Consider the following 17,568-nt stretch of genomic DNA (forward strand, 5'->3'; position numbering starts at 1 on the left):
ATCAGACTTTTCTCCTGCTAGAATACTATAACCATACATTAATGTACAGTAGCTCTATAGGTCACAGCGACCCAAAATCAGTCACCCCTCTCTGACCTATTGTTGTTTGTTTTTATTCCAGTTTTTATGAGCGAACGAAGTCTTTGTTTTCCATAAGTTTTAATAGTTGCTGGCATGCAAAATGTATAAAATGCCAGTATGTTGTATTTATTTCCATATTTTCTTAACATGGTGCTTTAATATACCTTTTAGGGTTTTTCTTTCAATTGAACTGAACACAATGTATTTTACTCAGTTTTTAATACTTGCAACTAAATGTCCAATATGTCTCTTGACAAACTCTGGTCTTGTATAACCATCTTGTTTGCTACTTAGGAAATTGTAATTGTTTCACTGTAAAATTGTACAAATTTGAAAATATTGCAAGTAAAATAATTTAAAAAAGAAGAACTGTTCATGGTGTTTTTAACATTGAAAATTCGCAGTAGGGATGCATAACGATTAATCGTGATTAATCTATAGCAGAATAAAGGTTTTACGTCATATGTGTGTAAATTGTGTATAATAATTATGTATATATAAATATGCACACATGCATGTATAATTTAAAGAAAATATAAAGTATTTATACTAGGGATGCACCGATAGGATTTTTGGGGCCGATACCGATTTAAACCGACAACTTCTGTCCGATACCGATATTAAACACTTGTATACTATATAGTTGGTCTATTAGCTAGTTTATTTTTGCATCAAATTATTTTTACTAAACATGGATCGGATCTAATTAACATTCAACTGACCAACATGATAAGAGAGGCACAAATTAAGCTAAAACAAATATAATAAGACAGCACGACAACCGTCAAAGGTGGTTTTAGCTATTCAGCATTTATTTTATTAACAACATTAACTAATTTTTTACATATAATGGATTTCTTTATGCAGTTAATTAGTAAACAATCGGTATCAGCCTTTCTCGGCTATTGCCGATATGCAGATGGTTTCAAATTCATAAAAAATCGGCCGATTAATATCGGCGGCCGATACATTGGTGCATCACTAATTTATACACATGTAAACACTTCTTAAATATATACATCCATGTGTGTGCATTTACTTGTGCAGAGTTATTATACACAGATCACACACATATATGATGTAAAAAAAACTTTTATTCTGCTATAGATTAATTGCAGTTAATCGTTATGCATCCCTAATTCACAGTTTTGTGTAATGTAATCTGCTTGTTAAATTGTGACGTAAGAAATGTCATTTCTGTGTCCAAGCCTTTGCTGATTTCAAGTGGGACTACAATCTAAACATCTGTTTCTTGGCAATGTTTATTCATTTCATGCATTTAAGCTACATTTTTAATTCAATGTGTACACTACATTATCAAAGCATCGCAGACCTAGGTCATGAAAAATCTCCTTTTTAGTCAGCTTTTCAGGGAATTTGACATTTGGCTTATAGAGTGGGAACCCTGGGTATAGTATATATAAGTATAAAGAAGTTTTTCTTTAAAATTAAAGATTTATCAGACATTATTCTGCAGCATCTAACTTGGCCTAACTGCAGTGCTAGTGATATGCAATAACTTGCATATAATTTTCAAACAAATGCATGATCATAGACATTGTGATGTGTTTGCTCGCTTGAGTTGAGTTACCCACAAAGCATCTTTTTTCTCTTTAGCTGCGGCTTTTATAAATCACTCTAGCTCGTTCAGATTTAACCCATCACTAAGTCGCTTTTTGTTCTCTCAGTTCCTTTAATCTCACTGGTTTTTACACCGTATTTAAATCCATCTTCAAATATGAATTACATTTTTACGCTTACCACACAGCCTACAGTTCCTGGCATCTCTCATTTAAATATTTTAATCCAAACTGTTTAACTCACATTATTGCTCTTTGCTGTTGCCTTTGTCCCTTTTTTCTTACTCATGACCCATTTCTTTTTGCTCAGCAGGGAACATAGGGTTAACTCTGAAGCCAAGTGGAGCAGCTTTTTTCATATCCAGGGCACAGGCAGCTAGGCAGTTGGTAGAGAGTGAGGCAGTGAAAGGCTGAACCTTGAAAGCAATGCGGAAAATATACAAATAAAAATATCTGTCTTGAGTTGTTGTACTGACTTTTTTTTGCACAGATGTAACACTTTGTAAATCTCACTGTTTCAGTTGAGTTACATTTCAGCGCTCCTGTGACGCTTCACATTAGTGTTATAGATAGATAGATAGATAGATAGATAGATAGATAGATAGATAGATAGATAGATAGATAGATAGATAGATAGATAGATATTAACTTTCATTCATGCTTTTAACTGCATTTTAAATGTTGGGATTAAACAAGTAAGCATTAAATGGTTCTTTTGATTTAACTGTTAAATGTAACAAACACTTTTGTGTCACAAAGAAATGTACAGTAACATCTTCAGTTTATGGTGCTTGTGAAACAGCCCCTAGCCAACTTGTTTTCATCAGAGCTTTCTTCTCATTTTGAATTATTCAGTAATCCTGTCCTACACCCAACCAACCTTCCTCCCACCTTCTGTTGCCAAACACTGAGAATTTACAATGGCAAAGTAAACCTTTCTACTAATCCTCGATGGAAACTAACCATGTCTTTCTGTTTTTCTCCAATGATCTTTAGCAGATTTGATTCGGTGATACTGCATTATGATGAGGTAGACCTGTATATCAATATAGCTACAAATGCCTGTTGAATAAGGATCAAGGTAAAGAAAACTTTATTTGTATTATGTTTCATCTGCCTGCCTAATATCACAAGGAACCCCCTTTCTCACATTATATATTTGTTACCAAGTTTGTGAAATTTTGAATTTTTTTTGAATTATTTACATTAATGCAGGCAATTTTATCAAACGTGACTTAAAGTGCATTATAAGCTATACATTTTTATCAGTATTTGTGTTCCCTTGGTTCAAGCACATGACCTTTTGCTCTGTAAACACAATGGTTTACCTCTGAGCTATACAGGAACACAACCCTTGTGTTGCTTGACTGACTTTCTATTGTGAAGTTATTTTGGCCAGTCTTTATTAATAATAAAAATTATTGGGATGGAGGCCGAATTCAAGATTTCTTTTTAAAAGTTATTTTTTAGGCATTTTTCGCAATGTATAGAGATGACAGGAAGGTACAGGTTGGAGATGGGTGAACAGGACTGGTAATGTTGGAGCACTGCCCACAAGCGTGTCTTATAAGATTTCTAAGACAAAAGGAGAGACAGGTAATGTAAATGGCTCTGAACCTGCATAAAAATACATGTTACTATAATAATATTATTAACTTAAACGGCTCACTCTAAATCTGTACACAGTTTGAATGTGTTTTTACTAACTTATATTTTTGCCAAATGTTTTGCTGAATGAGTCATATGTAATAATTTATTGTGTTGATAACTAAATCTTTGTGTGATGTTGCCTTTACATTTTTTACAGTTTTTTTTCAACATGTGCATCATATCAGAGATTCACAGAGGAAAGTCGTGTGGGTTTGGACGGACTTGCTTGGGTGAGTAGATGATGCCAAATGTTGTTTTTTAGGGAATTCATCTTTAAATATTACTACATATAGAGCATCTTCATTCTCTACTTACTGTAACAGCAAATGTGTATCCCAAAAGAGTAACATTATCTCATTGTTAATGGAGGAGCAGTGGCCTGTAGTGTAGAGAGCTGTGAGAAGAGCTGTAAGGTCCTGTGCATATGACACATTTTACCAGGACCAGGGGCAGCCTGAATACTTGTTATGTCTGTAGAGAATGAAAATAGATGGATAAAAGATAGTAAACACAGGTGCGTAGAATGCATTTCCACCCATGTACATTTAAAAAATACTAAGCTTGCGAGCTTTACACAGTATTTTAAATGGATCTTCAGATTTCTCAATGATTCAGTACTAATTCAGCAGAAAATTACATATTGAATTTCTTGCCCCAAGAAAAATTTCTTAAACGTTTCACTCAGCTGTCTGTTTATTTGTGCATATCTACCAGGGACAGTATAAGAAATATAATTTGCAGAGACAATGTAAAAAAACAAGGCTTAAGTCTCAAAATCAAATTCTGAGATAACAAGCATCAAAGTTTGATTTTAGCATATTTTTAATCTTTGATATGATCTTACTTAGTCAATATAAAATTATCAAGGTAATATTTTTTACATAATGTCCTTTACATTATGCAGGGTGATTTTAAGTAGAAAACAGGAAATCACACACAAAAAATGAATTTGTTCCTCTGACTAATGTGTCACATTATGTTATGTTGATATAATTGGTTGTGTGTTGTTTCAGGTTTAAAAATGTGCTTACACTTTGCAGTAGTTTCAGTGGCCATTAACATATAGTTAAGGGATAAGCTAAGCTAACATATTCTTGTTAGCATATTTTTCAGTATTTAATCCAGGGTTCCCACGGTTCCTTAAAATCCTTGAAAGTTTATGAATCTGGGGGAAATATTTAAAGGCCCTTGGAAGTTTTTGAAAATATACATAGATACAGGTCATTGAAAGTGCCCGAATATATTTTATGCAAGAAGTTTCCATATTATTCCCTGTGTAGTGTAGGATAATATCATAAAAAAAGTTTTAAGCACACGTGCTAAACTGTTTGCTTTAAATGCTTATATCTTCTGTATGCAAATGTTGATTCATACCAAAATGCTTTTTTCCATAGTTGTGTTTGACGCATGAAAAGGTTTTGAGTTACGTATGTAACGGTTGTTCCCTGAGAAGGGATTGCCATACTTCCTCCGTCCCTGTAACGGTGTCTTTGGCAATATTTCAGATAGCGATATACTTCCTGGCTCCCAGTTCACCCTGTCTTTGTCATTAAGCCTCACCATTGGTTGAATTTGATAATACACATTCAGACACACTTATCCCTGGAGGCGTCCCCAAAGTGTCACTGCAGTGACGCAGCGCAAGTTCCCTCGAAAACTGTAACAATGTATCTTAAAAGGTAACACAATGTAACCTTGAAATGTGTCCCCACATTTAGTCCTTGAATTTAAGGGGAATTGTTGGACCTGGAAAGTCCTTAAATTTGAAATTAACTAAGGTGTGGGAACCCTGTTAATCTCACTTAATGTTGGTAATGCAAATACAGTTATTCATTGTAATATATTGTACAGTAACATTAACAGATGCATTGTTTGATTTTACTTATGAATTAGTAAATGTTATAACTATCATGTTTAAGACTTAAAAGTGTTGTAGAAATATTATTTTTTTGCTAGTTCATGATAACTAATTTAATTAACTAATATTAACAAAAAGAACCTTATTGTAAAGGGTTACCTAATACAATGTGCATGGGTCCATGGCAGGTACTAAAGTCAAAACAGACATCTTTTGCATCAGAGCCACTGGAATACAAACCCCTAATGTTGAGGAATGGTTGTACGATAAAGGCAAAGGGATAAGGGAAGGCTTGGGCTATCTATCAGTCTTGAAGAGCAAGATGGGTGTAGAGAAATAATGGTAAAAGAGAGATAATGGCAGAGAAAGGAAAGACATATGGGTGAGTGTGGAGGCAGAGCACCTGTTGTAAAGCAAAGTAAATGGTAGAAGTGATAAAAACAAAAGAGCTGGATAAAGACAATGACTGAAAATGAGGAGGGATGGATGCAAGTGATTTGTAAATGGAAGTTAAATGAATGATGGATTAATTAATGGCATCGGGACCATAAAAGGACTTTAGCATTTGTCCAAGTTGCAAGAGACATAAAAGGAATTAATGGAGCGGTAGAGAAGCTTTTGCAGAGGATAAAGATGTGTCTTTTATATTTCTTACAGAGGGACTCGAGCGCTGTGTGTAAAAATGTAATTAGATTAATGAGCACAGAAAACTTAACAGTGGCGTTTTATTTATTTTTTTTATTTTGCACTGATTCATTTTCATCATGCTAAATTGTACAGTTTCCTGTACAGTTGTGTAATCTGTCACACAGTCTACCACTTCATGGTGTGTGTCTTGTGTGACACATACTGCTTTTCAGTTATGCATGAATGCCCATCTGGCATAGGAAGAGGTATGTAGTCACAGCATTAGAGAAATGAAATCCGAGCATGTTCATACGCATGCTAATGCCTACTGAAAATATGATTACTTGGATGTTACATGGTTAGTAGTATGGTCAATGATTAATTCAGCTGTAATATGATATGTGTAGGTGTCTATTAAATAGCATGTCGGAAGTCTAGAGGAATCTGTGGCAATCTCATTGTTTTTATCTTGATTTTGGACAAGCCCCCACAGTATGGCTTCTTTTCCACTATTTTTTTATACGTTTTCCTTGTAATTTCCTACTTTTCTTTATTGTATAACTGTACAATCCCTTTGAATCTGTACTTAATACATGTTTTATTTAAAAAACACCAGAGCACACTTATATACCACACTTTCCCAGACAGGGCTTAAGTCTAGTCCAAGACTGAAAACCTTGTTTGAGCTTTCCAAACTAAAAACAGCATGCACTTATATATTTTAAAATATATCAGTACCATTATTTTGTCTCACGATACAATCCAGTATTGTTTTTTTGTAAAAGCTACCTAAATGTCTAAATAAATCGAATACCTAATTCTGGTTTAATCTAAACTCTGTCCTGGAAACCCTCCCTAAGATTAAGTTCACACTGTCAGTATGATTTTTGTGCCTATACAATTTAAATGACTGACTGTCCACACTGTGTATCACAACTGTTCAGGTCGGATTTGTGTGTTGCTTTTTCGTTTTCCGGAATAGCTGCATTGGTTTCTATAGCAATGACGTTGCGCGGAGGTGTTTGAAATTATAGGTGTGCTTGGGTTCATGCGTCACTGTGCAGAGAGTACGGCGTGTGACATCAAAATACCGTGAGAGTGAAGTGCTTTCGTGTCACTCTCATGGTCACGGTACTTTAATGTCATACGACTCTCTGTCTTCGCAGTGCCACATGAATTCAAACACTTTATGTTGTCTTACAATATGACAATGCGTAGCCACAGTTACTTTGTCCAATGAAGCAGCGGCAGGAACATAGGAGGCTGGCATACACGGTTATATTACTTTCTGCCGTCTTCACTCGCACATCATCAACAACATTGCTTCTGACCCAACAAAAAAAATTTGCAGCTTTTGTCAAATCAACACATATTTTTTATGTTACTTTAACTTAAAGGTCACGTTCTTCCTGATCCCATTTTTTAAACATTAATTAGTGTGTGATGTTGCTATAATAGCATAAATAATACCTGGAAAGTGATAAAGCTCAAAGTTCTCCGCCAGGCGATATATTTTATTTAAAGGAATAGTCTACTCATTTTCAATATTAAAATATGTTATTACCTTAACTAAGAATTGTTGATACATCCCTCTATCATCTGTGTGCGTGCACGTAAGCGCTGGAGCGCGCTGCGACGCTTCGATAGCATTTAGCTTAGCCCCATTCATTCAATGGTACCAATCAGAGATAAAGATAGAAGTGACCAAACACATCAACGTTTTTCCTATTTAAGACGAGTAGTTATACGAGCAAGTTTGGTGGTACAAAATAAAACGTAGCGCTTTTCTAAGCGGATTTAAAAGAGGAACTATATTGTATGGCGTAATAGCACTTTTGGGAGTACTTCGACTCGGCGCAGTAACACCCTCCCTCTCCCATTATGAGAGGGAGAAGGGGAGCGGACATTTCAGGCGAGTCGAAGTACTCCAAAAAGTGCTATTACGCCATACAATATAGTTCCTCTTTTAAATCCGCTTAGAAAAGCGCTACGTTTTATTTTGTACCACCAAACTTGCTCGTATAACTACTCGTCTTAAATAGGAAAAATGTTGATGTGTTTGGTCACTTCTAACTTTATCTTTGATTGGCACCATTGAATGAATGGGGCCAAGCCCAACGCCATCGAGGCGTCGCAGCGCGCTCCAGCGCCCACGTACACGCACACAGACGACAGAGGGATGCACCAACAACTCCCAGCCAAGGCAACAACATACTTCAATATTGAAAATGAATAGACTATTCCTTTAACAGAATTCGCCTTTCAAAGCCTAAAACGAACGGCCGGTTTTGACTACAGCCCTCTACTTCCCAGTTTAATGACGTCACAGCAATTGTGTTTGACTAAACTTCGCCCACAGGAATGCGTCAGTTGCCAGCTAAGCTAATGGCAAGCTAAGCTGCTGTCGAATCACAACACACTAAACAAACTACACAATCAGAACTCGATACGTATTTCTGAAGGACGGACTTCGTACAACAAGGAAGACATCAGCCGGTTTTAAGGACAGTTAAAGCAGCGCTATAAAGTAAATTGTGTGAAAAATAATGTGTTTTTTTAATGAGTGAAACATAAACACATGTTATATTGTATTGACACACACGTCGAATTTCTGGGGCGAAACATTGTTTCATCCAGCTTGTTACTTTAAGAAGCGTGTCATGCAATATCCACTTCTCGCAGCATGGTTGTAGTATTTTTTTACTAAATACTACAATAAATACATGAAGAAGAACCACCGGACACGTTTGATGTTTTGAGCTTTGAGTCCTGAGGTCTTTTTATTTTACAGAAACTGTTTGAAAATTTGTGTCACTTTCAACCGGTTGGTGTGCTCCCGCTAGACTCGGGGCACAACTGAGAAGTAGGGTTGACAAAATATATATCTTTTATCTTGGTACTGACAAAATTTCATTGAAACTTATAAAGGAGAATGTATTTAAATGAACCACGGAAATTTGGTAGTCACGTTTGTGGTGGTAGATTAAGCGAATGTCCTGTCAGAACATCAGAAATACAGGCATCGTTCAAAAAACCATGGATCTGAGTCTGAATATGACAAACTAATTCCAACTAAATGGCCCATTCCAACTAAAACAGTTAATGTTCATGATCTCATTTGAAAGAACTAAGAAAATTCTACCGTCTGTTAAAATGTCATGCAAATATCTAATGAAATAAAAAGTTACAAGCAAAAACAAGTGAATAAGCAGCATTTTTACAGACCTTCCATTGACATCCATATATAACTTTATCCTCTTATTTCTAATATTAAAAATATCATAACTTTGTCAGTCCCCAATTGATTTTTACAATCCAGGTATCTTTGTAAATGGGAATGTCTGCCATGTCTAGTCATGTGATAAATGTTGAGCTTTGGGGTTTTCTGACAATTTTTTCATCATACTTATACACTGTCAGACATAAAGATACAAAACTGTTCCTTTTCTATCAGGGGCTGTACCCAAAGATTCCGTTTGGTACCTTTACATGAATACAAAACAGAATACAATTAGGGTAGATTACGGTACCTTTAGGACCTACATTGTTAGAAAAAAGTCAAAATATGTACCCTATAGCTGTCAGTGGGGCAGCATCCTTTAAGAAGGTAATTGTATGGACCATTAGGTACAGATATGTAAACATTTAGTACCAATATGTACTTAAATGAAATTCTTAGGAGCAAAGCTGTACTTTTTGAAAGGGTACAGCCCGAGTGACAGAAAAGGTACAGTTTTGTACCTTTATTTCTGACAGTGTATATTGCGCTGTAAACACAATCAAAGCTTCAAAAACACAGAAAGAACAGGACCTTTAAAAAATTAAGTTAAAAAATTCAATAAACTTGAATTTATAAGTTATGTCAACTTTTTAAAGCTAAAACTTAAAATAGTAGGCTGAATTGACTTGCAAAATTAAGTTGTTTTAACTTCGTGCTGCTAAATCCAATCAGAGACCTTGTTCACACTGCCAGTCCAAATGCGATTTTGATGCATATCCGATTTGACACTGTCCACATTGTGTACCACAACTTTTTAGATCCGATCTGTGCATCCTGTAGCATTCTGACATTTTCCGAATTATCTGTTTACGTTTTACGTGACAGCATTAAGTAACCGAAAAGCTACACAAATGCGATCAGAACGGTCAGACTAAAATGGATTTCCAAAAATGCGATTTGAAAAGGATTTTTGGATGTAGCCTGAAACAGATTTCATGTGTTTTTTGGCCATTCACACGTTCTAAATGTGATTGGATTCCAATTTGGATTTCATGTGTTTTTTTTTGGCCATTTACATTTGCTAAATATGATTGTATATGTAGAAAAATGGGATTTGGACTGACAGTGTGAACAGACCTCTTTACTTAATCTCTATTTGTATCACTGCACAGCACCGTAGTCTGCACTTGTTTTTGTTGCATAGCAACAATTATGGTTTATATATCAAAGACTGTATCTTTCAACAGAGCAACAGCAAAGAGTGAATAATCGCTTTCCTCAATAAAGTTTTTGAGTTTCCTCAATAAAAAAAACTTTCTTGTGATTTCAATAAAACAATTCCTTTTAACTTTAACTATATTCAGAATATCCAAAGACCTCCCTCCTTCACCACACCCTCCTCCTTCATTTCCCTCCCACTTTCCATCATCCTCTTCCAGGTGTCTGCCCTAAACTGCAACAAAATGTTTTCAGTCATAAACCTTTTATCGCTGTCTTCCCTTCATGCTGTGACTCGCTTTTTATGTCTTCTGTAATGAGTTTAGGCGAGATCACGTTATTGCTTTGTGCACCGACCTGCGTCTCTGTGTAGAACACAGTCTGATGTATTTTTCATTTTCACTCTCTGCCTTCCTCTGTAAGCGCCATAGTCTGTCAAAGACATCTCTTTTTTATTCTCTACCAAGACTCTGTAACTCCACACAACATCAAAGAGAGAGGGAGGAGGAGGGGTCTGTCTTGTATCTGGGATCGGATGGAGAAGACGGCAAAGGGGAGGGGAGGAGGACGGGAGGAGGGGCATAAGCGATTGAGAGAGAGAATAGTAGGTATGGAGGGAGGGAAACAAGAGGATGAGAGAGGAACGAAAGCAGCCAACCAGCTGAAAGAGAAAGAGAGATCGGGGCCGTTTGAACGTGGTAGGGAGGAAAGCAGGGAGGGAGGGAGAGAGGGCGAGATCGATTGTCAGAACCAAGGAAATAGAAGTGTTACTATTGCACGGTCACTGGAACGGTGTTTGCCCGCTGAGGATATGCATTGGCTCTCAGCGCTCACCGGCTCGCAGGACACCCTCTAAAATGTAATTTCCAAAGGCCTAATTGTTTTCCGCTGTGATTTATTTCATCCATTTCATTTTTTTCTTTTACCTGCTTTCCGTTGTTTCATTTTCTTTTTACCAGCTACAGGATTTTTCCTTTCTTAGTAACTGCTGTCATTCTCTCCGTTTACAAAGGAGGGATCTGCATATAGAGACAACCACAGCAAGCCAGTAAGTGGGGCTTATTTCTCTGTCTGTGTCTGGAGATGCATGAAACACTTTACAAGGCTGCTATAGAAATGTAGAGAATGGAGATTTTTATTCCATTCTTATTGGAGGGGGTTTCAGGAGAAGTAAATACTGAAATCTTACTGGTGGTTTTGCAATTCATAGTTTAGCCATTCATATCCGGATTGAGTCCTGCTATTGGAGAACAGACCAAAGCCAAGCATGCACTGTATCTACTGTACCGAGTGAATGGTGTGAGCGGATCAGACTGTGTTGGTGTAGCTCATTATCTGTATTTGGGCTGCAGCAGCGTGTGTTTGATATGTAAAGAATCTCCTTCCCCATGCATTAAAGGAGACCAGTGCTTAGGTTAGAAGCCCAGAACAAGGTACATGCCGTATCAGCACAGAGTTTATCTAGATAAGTGTGTACATTTCTGGGAGAGGAAGAAAGAGCATGTCAAAGCAAGAGATCATTGTGTCGAAGATAAAAACGTCAAGTACAAATGGTTTAGGCAATTTGTGCAATGACATGTTTTTAGTTCCCCTCTATATTAAAGAGAGTGAGCGTTCGTAAAAGCCTGACATGCAGTATTCTGTCACTCCCTGAAACACTCCCACCCACATACATTGGCATGCTACAGACTTACCTAGCAATGCTAACTGACTGATCTGCAAGCATGGCAGCTCTCTCATAAGGCCACATCAGCCTTTTTCTCAAATACACACAACACAATTTGCTATCAAGTTACAGTTTGACTGTAAAATTACATTTCTAATTAATATTTCATATGACAGTATGAATGTTTGTGGATATATATGTTTGTGTGTGTGTATACCCATAGGAAGTTTTATGGCACAGAATTTGCTTTGAAAGCTTAGGCCCCTGGAGAAATTAAAATAGAGACTGAGACATACAGTCAGAGTATAGAGTAGATCTTTAAAGTTGGTGTTGAACATTCATTTTTACACAGTTTAACACTGTTTAAGAGTTTTTGAGCTCTCTTCTGAAACTGTAATATAGATATTGACAGGAAATCTTATTTTGTTGATTGTGTGATTAATGTCAGTGTACAATACATATCTCAGAAAGTGGAATACATTTTTACATGCAAGTCAAAACCTCATGTGAGGTGACATGTCACAATCACTTTTATTAAAACAGTGTATAATTAAAATAAGGGTTTTCCTCCCTGCTGTTAGTGCATAAATAATACCGGCAAAATGATAAAACTCAAAGTTCACTGCCAGGCGATATACACTTACCTAAAGGATTATTAGGAACACCTGTTCAAATTTTCATTAATGCAATTATCCAATCAACCAATCACATGGCAGTTGCTTCAATGCATTTAGGGGTCTGGTCCTGGGGGGGGGGGTCTGAGTATTTTTACAATCTGCTCAGTTGCTGGGATTTTCATGCACAACCATTTCTAGAGTTTACAAAGAATGGTGTGAAAATGAAAAAAAAAACATCCAGTATGCGGCAGTCCTGTGGGCGAAAATGCCTTGTTGATGCTAGAGGTCAGAGGAGAATGGGCCGACTGATTCAAGCTGTTAAAAGAGTAACTTTGACTGAAATAACCATTCGTTACAACCGAGGTATGCAGCAAAGCATTTGTGAAGCCACAACACGCACAACCTTGAGGCGGATGGGCTACAACAGCCCCTTAGGCCCCTTAGTGCCAATTGGGCATTGTTTAAATGCTACGGCCTACCTGAGCATTGTTTCTGACCATGTCCATCCCTTTATGACCACCATGTACCCATCCTCTGATGGGTACTTCCAGCAGGATAACGCACCATGTCGAATCATTTCAAATTGGTTTCTTGAACATGACAATGAGTTCACTGTACTATAATGGCTCCCACAGTCACCAGATCTCAACCCAATACAGTATCTTTGGGATGTGGTGGAACGGGAGCTTCGTGCCCTGAATGTGCATCCCACAAATCTACATGAACTGCAAGATGCTATCCTATCAATATGGGCCAACATTTCTAATGAATGCTTTCAGCACCTTGTTGAATCAATGCCAAGTAGAATTAAGGCCATTCTGAAGGCGAAAGGGGGTCCAACACAGTATTAGTATGGTGTTCCTAATAATCCTTTAGGTGAGTGTATTTTCTTTAACAAAAGTCTCCTTTCAAAGCAGCGAACGGCCGGTTTGGACTACAGCCCTCTACTTCCCGGTTGAATGACGTCACAGCAATAGTGTTTGACTAAACTCCGCCCACAGGAATACGTCAGTCGCCAGCTAAGCTCAAACGGCACTGCTAAGCTAAGATGCTGTCCAATCATAACACACTAATCAAACTACACAATTAGAACTTGTTACGTATTTCTGAAGGAGGGACTTCATAGAACAAGGAAGACATCAGCCCGTTTTGAGGACAGTGAAAGCAGCGGTATATGTGTAAAAAATACCGCGTTTTTTTACACGTGAAACATGAACACATTTTATATTGTGCACTGTAAACAAAATCAAAGCTTCAAAAACACAGAAAGAACAGGACCTTTAATGTTAAAAAGATCTTATTTGGGATTTTTCTTTACTATAGGGTAACAGCATGGCTAATCGTTAAATTAAAAACAGGCATAAACTCTTTTCGAAATATAAGAAAAAGCTACTTTGAACCCTAATCTTAGCGACTTGTGTTAGATAAACCATTAATATCCATAAACGCTATATATGTCCTACAAATAGAAAGGCAAGAAATGGCACACAATTCAAATAATAATCTCTCCAATTAATAGATTTAAAGAGATCTTCCAGGCAGGAATGTATTTTCATTTAGTTTGAGACTATCCCCTGTCATTATCTGCTGAATCTATTCTTAGAAACATCTCTCATGTTTATCCGCCTCCTATATTGTGCTTCTGCACCTAAAAGAGAAAGATTGCTGCAGGTCATCCCTAATTATGTGGTGTTTGTAATTCTAGCAAGTTTATTTTGTAAGAAAGAGAGGAACACGAGCTGGAAGAGACAATTATAAAGCCAAAGAGTAGAGGAGATCTGTGTTTAATTTGCTTTACTATCAGAAACACTGACAATCCTTTTGTTTAGAACTAAAGACAAAAATGTAAAGTGATTCGTAAAAAGACTCAAAAATGCTTTTCTGGCAAAGATATAGAAGACAGTAAAGTGTTGCCACCATTCCTTGTAATAAAACATTCTTCCTAGTCACACGCTGTCACATAACTGTCACAATCTCTTTATTTTCCCACACACTCTCTCTCTCTATCTACCATTCAAATATACACACAGTCTCTCCTGTTAGTGTGTGTGTGGTAGCTGTAGAGGGAAATGCTGTAGGAAGACAAAGTGGATAATCCAAAAAAGGCATACAAATAAAGCTAAAATTAGACACAATGAGCAGGCCATTGACACAATAGGAAACTGGAACGACACTGGCGACCTTCCACTCAATGCTGTTGTAAAACCCGGCCTCTCCACTCATCTGCATTGCCCTCTTTCTCTCATGCATACACAGTAGGAATGTGTAGGGTGACACAATTAAAAGTTGACTGTCTCAAATACAACAATGTTAGCATGCTAAGCACGTTACTACTAAAACTGCAAATAAAAGAAACTTAAACAAACAAAAAGACAGTTGTAAGTTATGAGTAGATACAGATGGGTGATTCTCACGAAATCCAGACTTAAAAGGTGTCAAGCATCAGATAAAAAAAAGCCACATATTTTTTGCACATATAAGATTAAGGTCTGAACTTACTATAAACAGTATTTTTTGAGGATTTAAAACGTATTTCCTATAGAATTGTTTAAAATGTTTAGATTATCATTATCAAAAATTATCATTACGGCAACATGATATTGCATTAAATATATGCATCTACAAACTCATGTCTTGGTAATGAGAACTAAAAAGTTGTCTAGGTGCCATAACAAACAAAATTTTAACTTTTATCTGGAGACAAAAAATAAGAACTGTTACCTGGTAGCCATCATGAGTGTCACAGTCAATTATGTCCCTTCCAACTATTTTTTTTGTTGAAAATGTTAGTTCCTTGAGGGCTTAAACAATGATTGAAAATTGTTGCGGACGATGAGAACATTTTTCTTGGACACATTCATATTCCTTATTATTGTCTCTACATTTACCAATGATCACCAAATACCACATGTTTCTTTACTGTAAATGTTTAGAGTATAACATGCACTGAAGCTTTTTCTTTTTTAGATTTTTTAATTATAAATATTTCCATGTCAAAGAACCCAAATCCAGTCATGGACATCTTGCGGTAATGAAAAATTTCCTCTTAAATGTGGAAAAAACAACAAAATTGGTTTGTATGATGTCATTTGAAATTGTGTGCAAAATAGTAAATGAAAAGATGTTTGTAACTGTATGCTTCTTATTTTGATACTCTTACTTTGCATTTGCTTTTTTTTATCAAAATGTTTCATGACACCTCATAAGTCTAATTTCGCGAGAATCACCCTGATGTGTAATCAGTTCATGTCTGCTAACAAGCATTTTCATTCTGAGTGTTTTCTAACAGAGAGCTAATGACACATTTGCTTGCCTAAGCTGAATCCAAATAGTGGGCGCTACCTGGCCAGCATGGATCGATACCAGTGTATCCGTTTCAATTAGGCCAGTGTGGAGGCTTGATATGCTGTTCATTCTTTTGTACCTGTTCATTTTACTCTGCTACTGTCAGGTGTTGTTTTATCCCATGCATCTTTTTGCTATTCATGGCCACTACTTCTTATTTATTGTTCACCCCTGTACAATTATTGCAATTCATCCAGAAAAGTTAGCATTAGTTGTGTTTTGAAGCAGTTAAGCACTGGTTAGATGGTTAGAGAGTAAGCCTGTGTTCTGGAGGTTCCCAAGTATGCACCTGAGGTACCCTTGAGCAGGGCACATTTCCCCCAATTGGTCCCCGGGCGCTCCCATCACTAATCACTGGGATAGGCTCAATTCAGAGGTCACTTTTCGAGTACGGGCTACCATACTGTGCCATTATTCTGCTGACTATCAAAAAGAAGCTTTAACACTAAAGTGAATTATTTTGGAATTTGCTATATTTTATATCCAACATATCATATTCTGTTCAAATAATAAACAACACTTATGATATTAGTCATAGTCATATAGCCCCAACAGCCTGTGAGGATTTCTCATGTGCTGTTCTTCTTCTCAGATGGTAATATCTCGCCCTATGCTAATATTTGCTGTGTAGACTCTTCAGGGGACAGTTCCCATTCATTTACGCACTTCCGCTCAAGTTTTTCCTTTTATTCTGCTCGAGGTAGAGGACTGATCTGGGACAGACAGACTCCCTTGTGCTCTGGCCTACTTCAGCTCTGTCCTTTCTCTCTCTTACCTCCTTAATCTGTCTCTCTCTCTCTCTCTTTTGCCCTAAGTATGTTGTTCTGTCTTTGGCCTAGGAGGTGGTGAGGTTGGTGTTGGCACACTATCTGAAAATGTTTTTTTATATATATATTTTTGGCCATTTTGCCTTTTATTTGAACAGTGAGTGATGAGAGGACAGGAAAGTACAGGGAGGAGAGATGGGTATGGGATTGGCAAATGACCACGAGCCGGGAATCGAACTTGGGTCGCCGAAAGTGCGAAAGCACCACATGTTGGAGTGCTGCTCACTACACCATCGGCTCCGACCTGAAAATGTATTATTTGGCTTAACTTAATTCAGTTGTGGACAGTGATTCTACACATTGAAAATTGGTTTTCAGTGAACTGTATCTTGTAAAGTGGAAACCTAAATAAGTGGAGTTAACGCAACACAGTTTGACATATCTTGCATTAAACTGCTTACAGGTAAAGCAAACTGTAGATGTAACGGTAAATGTACTCATTTTTATTTTCTCCTACCCGGAGTAATGTATGTATTAGTGAAGACACAAGAAGCAGGAAATGGTCTTTGTTTAAGTACTTGTACAATAATTGCCTACTTTACAGAACTTTAAAGGGACACTCCATTTTTTCCAAAAATAGGCTTATTTTCCAGCTCCCCTAGAGTTAAACAATTGAGTTTTACCCTTTTGGAATCCATTCAGCTGATCTCTGTGTATGATGGTACCACTTTTAGCATAGCTTAGCGTAATTCATTGAATCCGATTAGACCATTAGCATCACGCTCAATAATAACCAAAGGGTTTTGATATTTTTCCCATTTAAGACTCTTCTGTAGTTACATTGTGTATTAAGACCGAATGAAAATTAAATTAAAAGTTGTGATTATCTAGGCAGATATGGAACTATACTCTCATTCTGGCATAATAATAATCAAGGAC

General features: G+C 36.8%; 1 protein-coding gene across 1 annotated transcript in view; it reads left to right on the plus strand.

Moving 5' to 3' along the window:
- The first annotated feature begins 3,525 nt into the window (after window positions 1-3,525).
- Window positions 3,526-17,568, plus strand: part of shank1 (SH3 and multiple ankyrin repeat domains 1) — a 114,867-nt gene continuing 100,824 nt past the window's right edge. Inside the window, exon 1 of the mRNA XM_073857293.1 lies at window positions 3,526-3,541. The gene's annotated coding sequence lies outside the window, so the exon portion shown is untranslated. The remainder of the gene's footprint in view (window positions 3,542-17,568) is intronic.

The sequence above is a fragment of the Misgurnus anguillicaudatus genome, chromosome 19 (assembly GCF_027580225.2).
Source record: "Misgurnus anguillicaudatus chromosome 19, ASM2758022v2, whole genome shotgun sequence".
Taxonomy (NCBI): Eukaryota; Metazoa; Chordata; class Actinopteri; order Cypriniformes; family Cobitidae; genus Misgurnus; species Misgurnus anguillicaudatus.